Source organism: Odocoileus virginianus, chromosome 6 (assembly GCF_023699985.2).
Source record: "Odocoileus virginianus isolate 20LAN1187 ecotype Illinois chromosome 6, Ovbor_1.2, whole genome shotgun sequence".
Lineage (NCBI taxonomy): Eukaryota > Metazoa > Chordata > Mammalia > Artiodactyla > Cervidae > Odocoileus > Odocoileus virginianus.
The window spans coordinates 64,623,762-64,636,514 of record NC_069679.1 but is presented as its reverse complement, the minus strand read 5'-3'; the positions used below and the strand labels follow the sequence as shown (position 1 = coordinate 64,636,514).

Sequence of the window (12,753 nt, the reverse complement as noted above, 5' to 3'; positions counted from 1 at the left end):
ATCTGCTTCACACGTGTCACTTTTCATTGCTGTTTACCAGTACATAAAAATCTCTCATCTCCCACCTCATCACACCTTGCTGACAAGGATACAGCAGGCTTTCCATAACTGTTGTTGATCATCCTCAGTAATCATGAGTCAACTTGCCAGAGAGGGTCGGCCTGACCGACAAGAGGAACAGACTTACTCCAGCAGCTGTCAGTGTCCAGAGGACACTATGTTCCTTGGACCTATTACCAAACCAGCCAGGTCAGTTTCTCCTCCTATTTCAAAGCAAATTTCCTCTCATACTTCTTGAATGGCCATGGCATTTGGCCTGTAACTATGCTGCAGGGGTGGGGGAAGAAGGGACTCTGGCCTAGAAGACAATTTTCCTATAAACACAGAACATCATCATTCCTCATGATTTCTTTTAATCAATGTGCTTAGAGCTTAAACAACTCAATTGATCCTTGAGAGACTTGTTCAAAGTCAAACAAGCCACTGGCAGTGACGGGAAAAAAGAGGGTGAGAAGGCCGTGCTGACTGCAGCCAGCAGACAGGCTGTACCAGCAATACTATCCCTACCAAGCCCAGAGGGAAATGCCAGAGGCTCAGGGTTTGCTGCTGGCAGTTGGAAGAGATGGGTGGATTTTGGAAAAGCACAGGACAGCTTAGGCAGTGTTTTCTCCACTCACCCTAGGAAAGAACACCTGAATGCTCTGGACACATAACTGTCTGCTCCAGCGCCCGAACCTCTCAGACGACTGCCCTTTACTCCCCTAATACCCTTCACCTCCTTGATAGTCAAGTGCATGGCAACTTCAGACTGTACTGATCACAGAAGGGTCCCACATAAGGAGTTTGCAAACCAGGGTTCTCCAACTCACTGTGCTACCAACTAGAGAGGACAGGGAGCTTATGTATCAATAACTTGGTAGAGGCAGCAGCAACTGTGCTGAGCTTGATTAAAGGAGTGGTTTGGGGCCACATGATTGGTCATTTCCAAAGTTCCTGTCCCTTCTAAAGTTCTCTATTATGGTCCCAGCCAAGGCAGCAGTACCGTGCTTAAAAGCACGCATTTCAGCATCAGAGGGGTTTCCCAGGTGGCCTGTGTGCTTATGCATGCTTAGTCACTCAGCTGGTCCGACTCTGTGACCCCATGGCCTGTAGCCCACCAGGCTCCACTGTCCATGGGGATTCTCCAGGCAAGAATCCGGGAGTGGGTTGCCATGCCCTCCTCCAGGGGATCTTCCCAACCCAGGGATCAAACCCAGGTCTCCCGCATCGCAGGTGGATTTTTTATCATCTGAGCCACCAGAGAAGCCCCAGGTGGCAGAGTGGTAAAGAATCCGCCAGTCGATGCAAGAGACGCAACAGATGCAGGTTCAGTCCCTAGGTCAGGAAGATACGCTGGAGGAGGAAATGGCAACCCATTCCAATATTCTTGCCTGGAAAATCCCATGGGCAGAGGAACCTGACGGGCTACAGTCCATTGGCTTGCAAGGAGCTGGACACAACTGAGTGAGCACACATGCGTAGGGGTATGAGAGAGGCTTGGGTTCAGATCCTGGCTCAGCCCTTTATCAGCTAAGTGATGTTGGGCAACTGACTTGACCTTGCTCAGCCTCAGTTTCTTCATCTTCACTGGGCTACTGGAAGCTTCTGTGACACGATGCAGGACTTAGTACAGCACCTGGCACAGCAAAAATGCTCAGTACTGTGGCTGCTATGCTATGCTTAGTTGCTCAGTGGTGTCCAACTCTTCGCAAACAACCCCATGGACTGTAGCCTGCCAGGCTCCTCTGTCCATGGGGATTCTCCAGCAAGGATATTGGAGTGGGTCACCATGCCCTGTGGCTATCATAATTATTACTATTTTAAAATGTCTCTTTCTGGGAAAACACAAAGTTTTTCTAAAAACCAGGATCCTTCCTTTTGAAACTGAGTTGAATAAAAGAGGATGTGGCATTCTGAAGGTTCAGGTGGTTCTTTTTATTTTTTACTTTAAAAGGTCAGAGGGATAGCCACAAGGAACAATCCTCAGAGGTAATTACTGAAGGAAAGTGAGAGGGGAGGCTACATGACTGCTCAAGGTCACAAACCTAATTAATTGGCCAATCTGCTCTTAATCTCAGATTTCTCCTGTGTCCCAATCAAGCAACCTATTTGAGCACCACACTGCCTAACTCTAACTGTGCTCTGAGATACCTTGGTATTAGAAGTATCACTCAGAGTCTCTGGGTTGTATTAGTATTAAGCTATCCTGGTGGCTCAGCGGTAAAGAAACCTCCTGCAATGCAGAAGACACATGCAGGAGAGGCAGACTCAATCCCTGTGTCAGGAAGATCCCTTGGAGCAGGAAATAGCAACCCACTCTAGCATTCTTGTCTGGGAAATCCTGGCAGGCTACACTCCGTGGGGCCTCAAAGAGTAGGACACGACTTGGTGACTGAAAAATAGCAATAACCATTTAGTAAGCACTTGCGATTTGCCTGGCACTGTACTTGAATTCAGTACTATTCATTCAGTCCTTAAAACACCCCATGTATAAGCATCACTTCCCTAATTTATGACAGAGAAATTCAGGCACAGAAAGGTTAATCATGTTGCCTGAGGTCCCACAGCCAGTAAGTGGCAGAGTCAGAATTCTGGCAGCGATTTAATTCAGTGGATCCAAGGGAATCAGAAGGCAACAGAGTCCCTGTCAGCTCTAAATCACACTGTATGGATCTGAGGAGTTAGGATTCTAAGGCACTCTGAGGCACCCAACATTTGAAGCACAAGCTAAGCCCCCTAAAACTCTGTCTCTTTATGTTTCTGTGTGGTGTTGGGAATGACCCACATCAAAGCAAGAGCTGGAGAGAGAGAACCTGACCCGTGCTTGGCAGCAGACTCTCAGTCTGACCTTCTCAAACTGGAAGAGAAAGGTCATTCCATTGGACTTCCCCACATTCAATGGCAGGAGGCTTGCTTTCTAGAATATTCTCCAAATCTTCTCCAAAGACACAATGTGCAGCTTACAGCAGGATTCAGAGGAAGCCAGTAAGTCTGAGAGTTGGGAGCGCAGCCTGGCAGGGTAGACTCGTGGGTTTGGACTGAAGGAACAGCAGCAGAGCTCAGGGTGAGCTGGAAGAAAGTTTTGTATCTGCCCATGTTCCAGCCTGGTGTCTGTGTGCACAGAAATGCAGAAGGTACAATCTGAGGAGCATTAATAACTAGTAGTAACTCTCAGCAGCTAAGAGGCTAGCACAGGGGAGCAGTTATAAGGGTACAGTGTCTGGAATTCAGCACACTTGGATTTTATTGCCTGTAAGGTCTCTTATGAGCTGGGTTGTAATTGGGATGTCATTACCTTCTCTGGGCCTCGTGTCCTCACGTGTAAGGTGGGATCATAACCGCAGTCAGTGTGAAGATGCATGTAAAACAGGAAGCCCAGTGCCCAGGACATGGAAAGTGCTCAACAGATGTCTGTCCATATTAACTGGGATTCTAAATAAACACTCTCCTTTGCAGAATTGCCCCAAATACTCAGTCAACCTTCTCAGCTAATTTCTGGCCTCTGTTTGCTAGTTTGGCAAACAGATTTAGAGTTGTCTCTGAAAATTCCTCCCAATACTGGAAAAGTTACCTTATACTTGCCTTTAAAAGTGATGTGTAGAATTTTGATTTTTCAAAATATTGTCATACAAACTCATATATTGCTGCTGGGGATGCAAAATAGTACAGTCACTTTGAAAAACAGCCTGACAGTCTCTTATAAAATTAAACATACACTTACCATACGACCCAGCAATTTCACTCTTAGGTACTTATCCAAGAGAAATGAAAACTTATGTTCACATAAAAACCTGTATGCAAATGTTTATAGCAGCTCTATTCCTAATTGTCAAAAACTGGAAACAACCCACATGTCTTTCAGCTGGTGAATGGGTAAACAAACTAGTATATCCATCAATGGAATACCACCTCACAGTAGCAAGAACGGACTGGTAACATATGCAATAACTTGGATGAATCCCAAATGCAAAGCAAAAGAAGCTAGACACAAAAGGCTACATACTGTATGATGCTGTTTCTGTGATATTCTAGAACAGGTAAAATTATAGATATACAAAATAGATCAGTTGTGGTTTTCAAAGGCTCGAGGTCATGGGGGGTGTTGACTAGAAAGAGGCACAGAAGAATTTGGGGGGATAGCAGAACAGTTCTATACTTGATTGTGGTAATAGGTTGCATGACAGTCTGCACTTGTCAAACTGGCAGAAATGTCACTAAAAACTGAAGTTTATATAAATTATACCCCAATTCTTAAAAAAATAAAAGAGACTATTGGCACATGCGTAACCTCATTTTATCTGCATAGCTCCATCCCTAGGGCAAGTTCTCTCCTGTTTGCTCTGGGACAGAGGCTTGTAGAAGCCCTGGAGCTCCAGTAGAATCAGAACCACCCCTTTACTTAGCTGCATCCACTAAGATTGTGGGGGACTCCGGGGTAATAGCCCCTACAGTCATTTCTTTCTTGCATCTTTCCTTTTCCATAAATGTCTAATGTTTTGAGCCATCCATTTAAATAACACCAAGAATTAATCAATTTATTTGTTAATTAAATGTTTGGTGGTGGCTATTTAAATTCCACAAAGCTTCAGAGAGACATATTCCTTCCACAGTCCCCAGTTTTGTCACGGGCAGGAGACAAAGGACATCTCTTTGAAGAAACCACGTGCCCTGGGGCATACATGTTCCTCTAATGTAAAAGGAAGTCAGAGTTGGTAGGCAAAATATTCTTGCCACAGTCAGCAAGAAGTCAGATCAAAGTTCCAAAATCTGTCATATTGATCTTAGTCGTGATTTCCAAATTGCCTTGAGGAATACATTTTGCTTTTGGAGAGCCTCACAATGAAGACTCTGATTGAATTATTATTTAAAATAAAAGCTGTTGTCCCATTCAACCTCAAACATATCCATGAAAGATCTGTAATTTCTGTTTGTTTACTCTTTTTAAATTGGGCTTTGATTATATGATCAAACATATGAGAAATATTATTCCATTATACTAAAATTTCTCCTACCTAATAAACTATTGTATTCATATACCATACCAGTAGCCAAAGTGATCGGTGTAACAACTTCCATGAACAAATACCAACGTCTATAAGGAAACTAACCCTATCAAACAAAAACATCCTCTGCGGGCCCTTTCTTAAGAAAGCTATGAACAGATGCCTTTGCTTTTCTGACAAAGGAGTCAAATTAGTTCAAGGACTACAAGTAAGGCGTAGGCTAAACACAGACTGGCCCTTGACATAATCTCCTCCTCTCCATCCTGACCCCTAAGTCCTCAGAATTGTTGAAACACATTTTGAGAAGAATTCAGAGCAGGGCATTATTAGCAGGGACTGCCCTGCCAAGCACAATGTGTGGAGCAAAACCCAAAAAAATAGCCTCTTTGTTTTCTATCAGCCCCAGGGGTTCAGGTCAGATAGGGAAGCTCTACTTAGCTTTCTGGCAAAGACGAAACCATTTTCATAATTCTTTCTCCAGATACTTCTAAGAATGAATTAACATTTACCAATGGATTCTGTGGTGTTGGAGAAGACTCTTGAGAGTCCCTTGGCCTGCAAGAAGATCATACCAGTCAATCCTAAAGGAAATCAGTACTAAATATTCATTGGAAGGACTGATGATGAAGCTGAAACTCCAATCCTTTGGCCACCTGATGCGAAGAACTGACTCATTGGAAAAGACCCTGATGCTGGGAAAGATTGAAGGCAGGAGTAGAAGGGGATGACAGAACATGAGATGGTTGGACGGCATCACGGACTTGATGGACATGAGTTTGAGTAAGCTCCAGGAGTTGGTGATGGACAGGGAAGCCTGGTGTGCTGCAGTCCATGGGGTCGCAAAGAGTCAGACATGATTGAATGACTGAACTGACTGACTGATGGAGTCTATAAAGTATGATGGCCTTGAAATAAGCAATTCTTAGGTTCAGGTTCACACTATTTATTGTGTACTTTCCACAGGCCAGCTACCATGCTAGGTGCCAGGGATATGATTAAGAGCAAAATAGGCATGGTCCCTGAACTCACAGAGTTTATGGTCTAGTGGGGTGATAGTCTATAAACAAGTAAGTAAACATCAAATAAAAACAGATGGTGATTGTCTTAGTCGATTCATGCTGCTTTAACAAAATACCACAGACAGGATGGTTTATAACCACAGACCTCTATTGCTCATGGTTCTGGAGGTTGAAAGTTCAAGGTACTAAACAGTCTACTCTATTCTGCAAAGAGAAAAAAATATAGTAGGAATACTGTGGCTCTGTGCTTCCTCTTTTATTACCCCCTAGAGGAGGAGTGACTCATCAGCTTGGAGAACAAGAGAAGAAACTGATTGCCTGTGGCTCACTCCATTCCCACTAATCCAGCTCTGGAAAATCCAGGAGGACTTCCTGGAAGAGATGATGGCAAAGTCCCAAAGGATGAGAAGAAAAGGAGAATAAGTGGGAATGGTTTGGGGGAGATACCAGAACGTGGAAATTCCTGGAGGCAAAAGAAAACATGGTCATTTGGGGGAAAGGCAAAAAGTTCTGCACAGTTGGAGTATAGAGGGTAAGAGATTAGGAGCTAAGAGATAAAACTGGCAAAAAAAAAAAAAGCCAGATCATGAAGAGCATTATGTGCCAAACTATAGAGTGTAAGCTTTATCCTGAGGGCATTGAGAGGGATCGCTGGCTCAGTCTCTCAGTCGTGTCCAACTCTTTGTGATCCATGAACTATAGCCTGCCAGGCTCCTCTGTCCATGGGATTTTCCAGGCAAGAATACCGGAGCGGGTTGTCCTTTCCTTCTCCAGTGGATCTTCCCGACCCAGGGATCGAACCTGGGTATCTCACATTGCAGGCTGACTCTTTACTATCTGAGCCACCAGAGAGGGATAGAAAGGTTTAATGAAGACAGTGAAGATACACCATGCCTAGATCAAACTGGCTGGAGGGCAGAAAACAGAAGAAGGATTGCAATTCTTCAGCCCTCTCTGAAAAAGTGAGAAAAGGAGGAAAGGGTCCTTTGCTCTGCTGTGTCAACTTCCTTTTGACCCTCCACATCAGACTGGCCTGAGCCCCAGCTCTGAGCTCCTGTCGAGGACCCTCCCCACGCAGCCCTTGTCCCAGCTCCAGTAACCACTCCTTCCCTCTCCCCTGCAGGCCAACGGTGGGCACAGACTCCCCACGGTGCTATGCGATTCCTTGTAGTTTCTTTACACCCTGCCCACATATTTGTAAACAACTTCGTTATTAATAACCCCTCAGATGATCCTAATTTAAGTATGCCAGCTGGTTCCTGCTGGTATCTTTGTGGTTACACCCTCCCTCTCCCCTGCAAATAAAGAGAAAGCAAGCGTAAGCGGCATGGAAAAGGAGGAGGCCTCTTCCTCGAGATTATGGCTTGAGAAGCTTGCTGCTTAGTAAAGATAACTGACTTACTGAGATAGTGGTTGTCTTTTAATAGCCCTACTGTTTGGGTGAGAATGATGCTGCTCACTTAAAAAGGGAAGAAAAAGAAAAATCTCCAGAAACCTCACCTCCCAGAGGCAAATGCTACTAACATTTTTGCTGAATATTCTTCTATACATTTCTCTATATGTACATACTCAAACAGATACATGCGACTTTATATAAATGAATTCTACTCCAAATGCTGAGCCAAACGTACTTTTTCTCATTCATAAGCCTCAGGTTTTGAGTTGCCTGTGGATGATTCCAAGTAGACCTGTTGGGAAACAAACAGAATATAATAATCTAGAGTTCAAGTCTTGAGGCTGCCGTCAGAGAGAAGAAAGACAACCATGAAAGCCTCAGGAGACAGAGGATCCTGTCAGGCAGAGAGTAGGAGGGGAAGAGGTGGGGGCCACCGCAGAGATGCGGGAACTCAAACACTGACAGGGCAGAAAGAGCCAAAGGATTCAGAGAAGGAGCAGCTAAGGAGATAAGAGGAAGCCGGAGAGTTCTCGGCCTTTGAGAATCAGGGGCGGTCCACAGTGAAGAAGGCCACTGTCAGCTCAAAGCGGGTAAGGGCTTTGGATTTACCAATAAAAAGGTGGCTGGTCGCCTGGAGAAGAGTGACTTCAGGTGGGAATTCCCTGGCAGTACCACGGTTAGGACTCGGTGCTTTCATGGCCAGGGCCCAGGTTCGATCCCCAGTTGGGGGAAGTAAGATCCGGCAAAAAGCACAGTGTGGCCAAAAAAAAAAAAAAAAAAAGAAAAAGAGTGACTTTAGTCAAGTGGTAGAGTGGAAGCCAAATTGAAAAGAGCTGAGGAGAAAATGGAGGTAATCTACTCCCCAATTTGCTGTCCCCTTCCCCCTCATCAGAGCTTTTTCAGATTCTTATTAGTTTGAAACTCTGTGAATCCACCTGAGTATACTGTTACAGTTCAGATCTGACTTGGTAGATCTGGAGTGGGCTCTGTATTTCTAACAAGCTCCCTGGTGATGTGGATACCACTGAACCAAACTTGAAGTAGCAAGGAGTTAGACTGGGCTGCCAAGTCAGTGTCAAGGCCCAGTCTTGATGAGCGCCTTACCAAAGACACTCAGGTGTACAGAGATAAAAATGAATTATTAGGGTCTTACATCATTATCCACATCAGAAAAATACTAAAAAGGAAAACAAGAGGAAATTTCTGCACTCTATGTCTTGTTCTTTCCTGTATAGGTGCCATCCTCATGAAAGTCCCTTCATCTGAGTCACTTAAAACTTATTAGGATTTTTTAGTTATTATTTCTATTTTAATTGCATTAGGCTCCAGAACATGCTAAAATCGCCATCCTTCAAAATTTGTTACTATTTGCTTCATGGTTCAAAGCATGATGAATTTTTGTAAATGCTCCATGAGTGCTTGGAAAGAAATTATTCCGCAATTGAGTTCAAGGCTTTATGCCTATTAGGTCAAACTTAATAACTGGGTTTGACAGGTCTTCATAATCTATTAATTACTAAAATGAAATCTGTTAAAACCACCATTCTCTCTCTACCTGGAAAGTCTTTCCTCCTCATCTCTCCAACTCTCCCAGTCTTCCATCCAACAACCGGGGATTCATGGTGACCAAAATCTGACCAGGTCTCTGCAGAACCAGTCCTTCCCCTCCTGGAGCTGACAGTCTAAAAAGGTTTATCTGGTCAACAACACCTCCTCCCCTCACCTCAGTTGTTGTCATTCAGTCACTTAGTCCTGTTCGACTCTTTACGACCCCATGGACTGCATGCCAGGCTTCCCTGTCTTCACTGTCTCCCAGACTTTGCTCAAATTCATGTCCATTGAGTCAATGATGCCATCCAACCATTTCATCCTCTGTTGTCCCCTTCTCCTCCTGCCTTCAGTCTTTCCCAGTATCAAGGTCTTTTCCAATGAGTTGGTTCTTCACATCAGGTGGCCAAAGTATTGGAGCTTCAGCATCAATCCTTCCAATGAATATTCAGGGTTTATTTCCTTTAAAATTGACTGGTTTGATCTTTTTGCTATCCAAAGGACGCTCAAGAGTCTTCTCCAGCACCACAGTTTCAAAGCACAGTTTCAATTCTTCAACACTTAGCCTTCTTCAGGATCCAACTCTCACATCTGTACAAGACTACAGGGAAAACCATAGCTTTGGCTATACTGACTTTTGTTGGCAAAGTGATGTCTCTGCTTTTTAATACACTGTCTAGGTTTGTCATCTCTTTTCTTCCAAGGAGCAAGAATCTTTCAATTTCATGGCTGCAGTCACTATCTGCAGTGATTTTGGAGCCCAATAAAATAAACTCTGTCATTGTTTCCTTTTTTTCCCCATCTATTTGCCATGAAGTGATGGGACTGGATGCCATGATCTTAGTTTTTGAATGGTAAGTTTTAAGTCAGCTTTTTCACTCTCCTCTTTCATCAAGAGGCTCTTTAGTTGCTCTTCACTTTCTGCCATTAGGGTGGTGTCATCTGCGTATCTGGGATTATTGATATTTCTCCTGGCAATCTTGATTTGCTTCATCCAGCCTGGCATTTCCCACGATGCATTCTGCATACAAGTTAAATAAGCAGGTTAACAATATGCAGTTCTGATGTTCTCCTTTCCCAGTTTTGAACCAATCCGTTTTTCCATGTCCAGCTCTAATAGCTGCTTCTTCACCTGCATACAGGTTTCTCAGGAAGAGGTCAGGTTGTCTGGCATTCCCATCTCTTGAAGAATTTTCCACAGTTTGTTGTGATTCACACAGACAAAGGCTTTGGTAGTGTAGTCAATAAAGCAGAAATAGATGTGTTTTTTTTTGAACTCTTGCTTTTTCAATGATCCAACGGATGTTGGCAATTTGATCTCTGGTTCCTCTGCCTTTTCTAAATCCAGCTTGAACATCTGGAAGTTCATGGTTCATGCACTGTTGAAGCATGGCTTGGAGGATTTTGAGTATTATTTTGCTAATGTGTGAGATGAGTGCAATTGTGTAGCAGTTTGAACATCCTTTGGCATTGCCCTTCTTTGGGATTAGAAGGAAAACTGATCTTTTTCAGTCCTGTGGCCACAGCTGAGTTTTCCAAATTTGCTGGCATATTGAGTGCAGCCCTTTAACAGCATCGTCTTTTAAGATTTGAAATAGCTCAGCTGGAATTCCATCACCTCCACTAGCTTTGTTCGTAGTGATGCTTCCTAAGGCCCGTTTGGCTTCGCACTCCAGGATGTCTGGCTCTAGGTGTGATAGTGGTTATCTGGTTCATGAAGATCTTTTTTATATTGTTCTTCTGGGTATCCTCTTCTTAATATCTTCTGTTTCTGTTAGGCCCATACTGTTTCTGCATGAAATGTTTTGTTGGTATCTCTAAATTTCTTGAAGAGATCTCTTGTTTTCTATTCTTTCCTCCCTCCTCTGAGCTCTTACATCACTCACTGCCTTTGTAGCTAATGTAACACTCAGTCTGTCTTCACTGCAATGATTTGTGTTCATAATTTACTCCAGCTTTTAAATTCCAGGTAAGCCAAGATTATCCTGTTTTCTATATAACTGCTTTATTGAACTATAATTATTGACAAACCATAAAATTCACTGTTGTAAAGTATAAAATTCATCAAAGAAGAACATCTTATTTATCTTGGCATCCTCTGTAGCAGTGGTCCTCCATCTTGGTTGCATGTTGGAATTACCTGTAGATTTTTTTTTTTTAAGAAACCCATGCTACCTGGTTCTCACCCCCAAGAGGTTCTGACTTAATTAGTTTGGCGTGTGGCCCAGGCATCAGAATTTGTAAAACCCCAGAGTGATTTTAACTTGTAGTCTGGGTTGCCTTATAGTGCTTTGCACATAACTGCCACTCAATAATTGTAATCATGAATTAGTCCTAGGTTCCAGCTAATTAACTTACCCAAGAACTACCTACCTTCCCTGTTTCCCTCTAGTCCCACAGCTCTTATAATGATCTGTTTATGTCTATCTCCTCCACTTGGTGTGAAAGGAAGACTGAGACAAAAGCATTTAGAAAAGATAAGTTTACTTGCAAAGACATGCAGACTTCAAATACAACAGATACTAAAAGGAAAAATGTAAAGATTACCATGTTTACATTTATCTCTAAGGCATAGATAATATGCTTACATGGGGAGATATGTAACAAATGACATATTTCCAAATTTCTGTATTTAAAAGTCAGGAATAAAATGGTTCTCATTATAGGTTCAGTAATTGATAGGGGAAAACTCAAGATTTCATTCATTTCAGACACCAGACATAAGAGTACTTTGGTAACTGTCTTAGGCTTGAAAGTGTCTTGCTCTTCTTCCTATTTTTTCCTCCTGTGGGACTTAATGTACACTTTTTTTTTTAAAGTCCTCTAGGTATGTTTTTATTTCCAAAGCAGTAATATAACCATCCTATTTTAATTTTCAGTTGTCTCCATTGATGACATTAGACCATAAAGAATTTTTACTTAATCTTTCTTTCCACACTGCAGTAAAAATAATCCTAACATACAATGAAGACAGCTTTATTATAAAACCTATTTCCAAACTGTTTTTGACAATTTAAACATTCTAAGGTTTTTAAATTAAGGATTTATTGTAAAGGTACACTTAAAATTGCAGCAGTTTTGCTTCCACAACTGTGAGCTTCATGAAGACAGGGTCCGTTCCAGTCTTACACATTATGTCATTTCCGTGCTGGCACACATTGGATGTTCAATAAATATTAGTGAAATAGATACGATCACACCTCATGCCACAGTATTTAAATAAGATTTTAACTAGATAGGGAGCTGCATCAGTTTCCCATTTTGATACTTTTTGCAATTCTTAATTATGGTACTCTGAACTGGGGCACTCCTTAAATTTCTTACTCTACAACAAATTTAGAAGGCGCTTTTATTTCCATGTAAACGGTTGCTGAGGGTCGGGTGTCTGAAAGGATGACCCTCAAGTGAGGAGCAAGATGGTCAGTCCCGAATGAATGGACACTAGATTCTCGTGACTGGGAGAGATCCCTCAGAGAGGCCGGTGGTCGGTCATTCTGCCAGGCCTGTATCATCATTTAACACCTGCCATTGACAACGCCCCACAGCCAGATCCCAAGGGTCTGCGTGGGCATGCGGAGCCGCGCCCCCTAATTCGCTACTGTAGCATCCCCCAGCAGGAGGGTCACGCCCCAGGGCGCAACGCAGAGAGACTCAGTCATCTAGAAGACAGAGTAAAACCAGTCGCACCAAGGAGAGGCAGCGTTATTTCGGCAGCTGGCTACTCCTCCAGAGCCTCCACCCTATCCCC

At 43.2% G+C, this 12,753-nt stretch overlaps 1 long non-coding RNA gene across 1 annotated transcript in view; it reads left to right on the top strand.

Annotated features, from left to right (window-relative positions):
* The window catches only part of LOC139035516 (uncharacterized), a 38,662-nt gene extending 32,516 nt beyond the window's left edge, over positions 1 to 6,146 (top strand). Inside the window, exon 2 of the long non-coding RNA XR_011488088.1 lies at positions 5,524 to 6,146. This is a non-coding gene — a long non-coding RNA (uncharacterized lncRNA). The remainder of the gene's footprint in view (positions 1 to 5,523) is intronic.
* The last annotated feature ends 6,607 nt before the right edge of the window (positions 6,147 to 12,753 follow it).